Source organism: Euprymna scolopes, chromosome 12, assembly GCF_053919585.1.
Source record: "Euprymna scolopes isolate OS-2025 chromosome 12, ASM5391958v1, whole genome shotgun sequence".
Lineage (NCBI taxonomy): Eukaryota > Metazoa > Mollusca > Cephalopoda > Sepiida > Sepiolidae > Euprymna > Euprymna scolopes.
In genome coordinates, this window is record NC_136493.1 from 22,537,272 (window position 1) to 22,543,279 (window position 6,008).

Here is a 6,008-nt window from a genome sequence, read left to right on the forward strand (position 1 = left end):
TTTTTTGTTGAGGGTGGGGGAGAAAGAAGAGAGGTGGGTCATTTTTAATATTCATTTATTTATTTCCATTTTTTCTGCTTGTTTTGTTGTCAAATTGTTACTAATTAATTCACTCTCCTTAATTCTATCTCTTATTCTCGCCTTTCTCAGAGTCGGTATTTATCTCCCTCCCTCCCTCCCTCCCTCCCTCCCGCCAACAGCGTGAAGATTAGACACTAGAGTCGGAAAGTAGGATTTGAAGAGAAGAGCCAGCGCCCTTTTCCCTCCTGATGAGGAGCACTTTGACCTGCAAAAAAAAAAAAATGCTTTGGCAGCCCGCATCGGTCAGCAGTTCCCGGTAGATGATCCTCAGGCGATCATCAATAAACTAATCCTCTTTTCAGCGGTTGATTTGTTTTTTGTTTTGTTTTGTTTTGTTTTGTTTTACAGCATTTCAATCCGTTTTGGTTTATTTATATAGTTTTGTTTTTGTTGTTTTTGGAATCTTTCATTATTTATATAGTTTTGTTTTTGTTGTTTTTGGAATCTTTCATTATTTATATAGTTTTGTTTTTGTTGTTTTTGGAATCTTTCATTATTTATATAGTTTTGTTTTTGCTGTTTTTGGAATCTTTCATTATTTATATAGTTTTGTTTTTGTTGTTTTTGAAATCTTTCATTATTTATATAGTTTTGTTTTTGTTGTTTTTGGAATCTTTCATTATTTATATAGTTTTGTTTTTGTTGTTTTTGGAATCTTTCATTATTTATATAGTTTTGTTTTTGTTGTTTTTGGAATCTTTCATTATTTATATAGTTTTGTTTTTGCTGTTTTTGGAATCTTTCATTATTTATATAGTTTTGTTTTTGCTGTTTTTGGAATCTTTGAGTATTTATATAGTTTTGTTTTTGCTGTTTTTGGAATCTTTCATTATTTATGTATTGATTCTTTTGCGGATAGTTATTCTCATCTTCATAGTTGCTGTTGTTTCCCCACGTTTTGGCCAACCCTAACCCTAACCCAGCTCGTCTTCTGGCCTTATTCGGGTGATTAACCGCGGCGGGATAGGAATGTTGGGGATGGAGTTACAAGGCTCAGTATTGTTTGGAGCGATTTCTATTAAAAACAATACCACGGAAATGGTACAATTATACACCCTTACAGATTACTGTAACTATTGCATCTCTTTGGACTTGTGGGCTGCGCTGTCCTGCTGTCACGCCCAGGGTCTGCCAGCGGCCAGCTGATTATACCAGGGGATGACCACACGCTTCAGCACATCCAGGTACACTTTACTGTTGACCTTCAAGCCGACTTCAGAGATGTGAGGTGGCATTATGTGGCCCTCAGTTGAAACCACGCCAAAGACCATAACCGTTATCGGAAATTGTGTTTTTCACCACGGGTTCTTGTAAGTTTGACACGATACGCTTGAAGAAGGTTCAATTGAAACGTTGATAAAGATGAGAATACTAGAAAAATCCAAATAATATGAATAATTAATCCTCATGTAATATTTGCTGTTATCTCGTTTAAATAAGACACAACACAAATACTAATTTGAAGGATTATTTTATTTTCTGTTAACACTGCGAACATGGTAAGATGACATGAGTACAGCAGTCGTCAAAACACGTGTGTAATGGACGGCGACTCGGTGAACTCTACCTCGTTCTCCTTGAAAAGGCATCAGCGTGCTCTACTTGGATGGTAGCAGCAGGCTGGTAGGGGAGGGGTCAGTGAGCAGGGTGACTAGGTGTAAGGAAGAGTTAAGGAGTGAGAGTTGTCTTTTAGACTGTAGAGAAGAGGAAGGTTAAAATAGTGCTGAAGAGGATGGTAGTAGTGGTTTTGGTTTTGTGAACTAAATCTTTGGTCAGTACACTGATTGTAATAATTCAGAAATACTACTTCAAGTTAATTACAACATTACGTAATGGACGCGCCATTTTATTCTATTGCTTATGTAAACATTTGTTATCAGCGGTAAGCTTGACTAATTTGTATATTAGTTTTGCAAAAAAAAAGACATTTCATTAATTTGACGTTTCTGAATTTTTTAAATGAAGGTAAGTTATTCATATTATTTTGATACGTCGAACTACTTACTGTTCTCATCTGGAGGTGATTTTCACAATGTTTCGACAAGATACGCCTGAAGAAGGTCGGAGGTTACATCGACCGAAACTTTGTGAAAATCGCACTCAAGATGAGAACAGTAGTCAGATGATTCCAAATAATACGAATTTCATTAATTATTTTTATCATTACTTTGTTTTGTTATTTAATAATTGATTTGAGTTTTATGCAGTTTAACCCAGATATAAGAGACTTCTTCTCCCGTCCATATAGCTCTGATATATCCGGCTTACGCTGATATATCCGGATGTCTTATACCCGGGTTACACTGTACATTAACACAGGCTCTAATTTGGGACCAGAGAAAATCTCTCTTATATCCGTTTTTCTTATATTCTGGTATCTTATATCCGGGTTACCCTGTATAACCAGTAATTTCGTTTCCTGGATTAATATTTAGCATTTGCATTGTTTCTTTCCACATGAGAGTTCGTCTTGATTTTTAACAAGATCTATTTCTAAATTAAAAAGTAAATGGCAAACGGTGGACCTCCTAGAACTGCACGACCAGCAACGTACCGCAATTAACAGGGGAAAAGGTCACTTCATACATTCTGTTGACCTTTCTCAGAGTTTATCGTCCATAGCTTTGAGTTGCGTCCACAGATCTATACAAGAGGTTATGTCTGTTGGTCGGTCATAATTCCGTTTTATTTGGTTTGTCACGCTTGCTGTCATGCGTAGAAGCATAGATTAGTGAATGGATTTTAGTTGCGTTCATGTAAATCGTCTGTGGAGTTAAGCGCAAATTGAATCCAGACAAATCGGTCCGCTGTTCATCTTTACCGATTTTTTGTGTTCATTCTTTTTCTTTACTCATTCTCAAACTCACCGAGGCCAAAAGCTATTTGAGGATAGGGGTCGATGACGCTGTCGGTTTACTTTGATTGCTTAAAGGGAACGGTTAAAAGCAGTGAATTTACTTGTATTAATTTATGTTTATTTATTTTTTTTTTTTTACTGAATTACATTCTTCTCTGATTATTGCTATTTATACTTTCATCATTTATATATGGGACGATTCCAATATTTTTTCCGATTCCGATATAATTACCGATTCTGGACTAAATTTCCGATTCCGATTCTTTATAAATCTCTAAATATTTAATTATAAACTTGTTATTTCGTCCCGATTAACGCAAAAGCACATTTTAAAAGTGCATATATTTTCTCAAACGTAAAAAAACACATGGAGTGGGGTGATCTATAGATTTTAGTTTGACTATTAGTTTAAAATCGATAAATATTTATTATTTTATTATTACTACTAGCAAAGAACGATTCTGCTTTAAACAAAATCAAATAATGAAATGAGTGCAGGAATCGTTTTTGGCATCGGGAAATAGGTACAAATTTATCTGATTCCAATACCGATTTCAAAAAGTGCTGATTTTTCTGATTCTGGATTCCGGTTAATAGTCTCAACACTAATATATATATATATATATATATATATATATATATATATATATATATATATATATATATATGGAAGTTTTAAAAAGCCAAGAGCAATATGGACTTTATATACACCGGACATGCCAATAACTTAGTTGCGAATAATTACATACTGAGAGGAGGAGTAATAAATGAATAAATAATTAGACATTTCTCTACTCAAACATACCCGTCAATTTGTTTGTTTTTCTTTTCTTTTCTCTTGTGGCTCCGTTCCTTTCCACATTGCTCTTGGCTTTTTTAAAACTTCCATATATTCTTTTACCAGCAATGCTTCAAGCAAACTACAATTTACTTATACATATATACATATATATAACCTCGCCATGTTACCAATGGCTTTCGAAATAGACATTCCTCCCCAATCGCCTCATGTTAAGAACGCCTTTTGGAATAGATACCCTTCCCTAACCTCCCCATGTTAAGAACCACAATTACCGAAAAAAAAAAACATAATTTATTAATTTTTTTTAAGCAAAAAAACGTTTCTTTAATTGTTACACAAACACTTAAAAAAGACTTTGCTTATCTATTTTGTTTTGAACTTTTTTTTAGTAGCGTTTGTTCAAAATCGGCGAAGCTCAGCATTTAACGTCATGTTCCGAGCAACGCCGATCGGACGTTGAGTTATGCCTAGTTCAAATTATGCACAAGTACCGAAAATTTAAATCAAAGAAAAACTTAAGTATTAGCTGGATAGATTGGACTCAGAAAACAGCGAGTCTTTCCCCCTTGTCAGAAACATCAATCCTGGAATATGAGGACTAAAGGACAAAATAAGGGAAGTGAGAGTTACGAGGCTTCCAATTTTAAACAGCTAGATTATTAAAAAGAATAGAAGGTTAATGGTTTTATATTTAGTCTTCATTTACTATGCATCTTTTTCATAAGAATAACAAAGCTTGATTGATTTACTTGTAATAATTAAAAAAATTTTTCTAAAAATAATTTTTCACATTTTCTCTTTGTTTTGCCTTATATTCTTTGTCTTATTATTGATCTTTATTGATTGATTTTTAAGATTATTTTGATCGCTTAGCTGGCCTCTGAGAGAAGATTCAAAAGCAAAGCGCCATGATAAAATTTTGAATTATCGCAACCAGCTGGTTCTTCGTATGAAGGCTGACCCAGTAAAGAAGCGATGTCTGTTTAAAACTTGCTGGCAGAGTATCACACTTATCCAAATTTCTTGTTAATCAATATCCTCGAGTGGCTTCTTAGCCTTGATAATGTAAAAAATGTAGTGACGTAATAGATATGAATAAAGCCGGGTTCCTCCTCACAAGAGTATGATTGGCTGGTGTAAGCCATAAATACGGACGGATATAGCAGCATGAGTGATACGTCAAAAGCAAAGCCAATAGCCTAAATTTACACCTATCCCCAGCTTCGACTATGAACAACTGTTCCTTAGGACGACTTTAAAATTGTATTACTCGATTATCTAGCTACTTTGAAGAAGATGTGCCAGATACCTAAATTTAGCAGCTACGATTACGCACGACTGACCATTAAGGGGACTTAATAAATTATATTACTTGACTAGCATCTGCGCCACGTCGGCACACACAATGCCGAGTCAAACACAAAATCGAGTACACTCAACATCAAGTACACTCAATATCGTCTTACCATCAATACTTACCCTGTGAACTCAGCATATGGAAAATCTCCATATGCATAAACCAAAATCACTGAAAAAACAAAAATAACCTAAGGGGAAAGGATAATGAGTAAACGTTGGATAAAACAATGGTGAAAATTATTATGAACTTGCCAGGATTCGAACCTGGAATCTTCTGATCCATAGTCAGACACGTTATACATTGCACTACAAGTCCTGTCTGTATGTCGAGAGATGTTACCATGACTTTATACAGACAGTGCTAAATTCTGTTGACATGGGCAGATAACTTTTTCGACAAGTTTGTGTGACTCAGCGTTGTTCATTACGAACCAAATATAGATAAGGACAATTTAGGGACTCACACCTTTCAGGGAAAAAAAGAATTTTTCAATTCGGTGCATCCATCCGCATATAAATAAACATTTAGAATTGTATTAATAGTATAGATTACAGAACCCAAACCAAACTTCAAATATATACATTTGTTTTTTTACATAGGCATCACCACTTATCAAGGCCAAGAGGCCACTTGAGGATAAGGGTTAAAGAGTGTACAGTAGAAATTGGATAATATAGTAACCATTAGTAATTGAAATTCTGTAAATTTGTAAACTTATATGGAACGGCTCATCAAGAACTTGTTTACATTATACTTGAAGACAGCCATATTGTAGTCAGCTGGAAAGCAGGAAAACGGAAGACAATTACATAAGCGTGCAGTTCTAAGAAAGAAGCTTCCTTTTATGGGGGATATAATGTAGTTATGACAATAAAATAAACTAGCAGAACCTGTGGAAATTCAACGGT

General features: G+C 34.7%; 1 non-coding gene across 1 annotated transcript; it reads right to left on the reverse strand.

Annotated features, from left to right (window-relative positions):
* Window positions 1-5,342: 5,342 nt before the first annotated feature.
* Trnah-aug (transfer RNA histidin (anticodon AUG)) lies at window positions 5,343-5,415 on the reverse strand. The gene has a single exon. It is a non-coding gene; the product is annotated as a tRNA-His (tRNA).
* Between the last annotated feature and the right edge of the window lie 593 nt (window positions 5,416-6,008).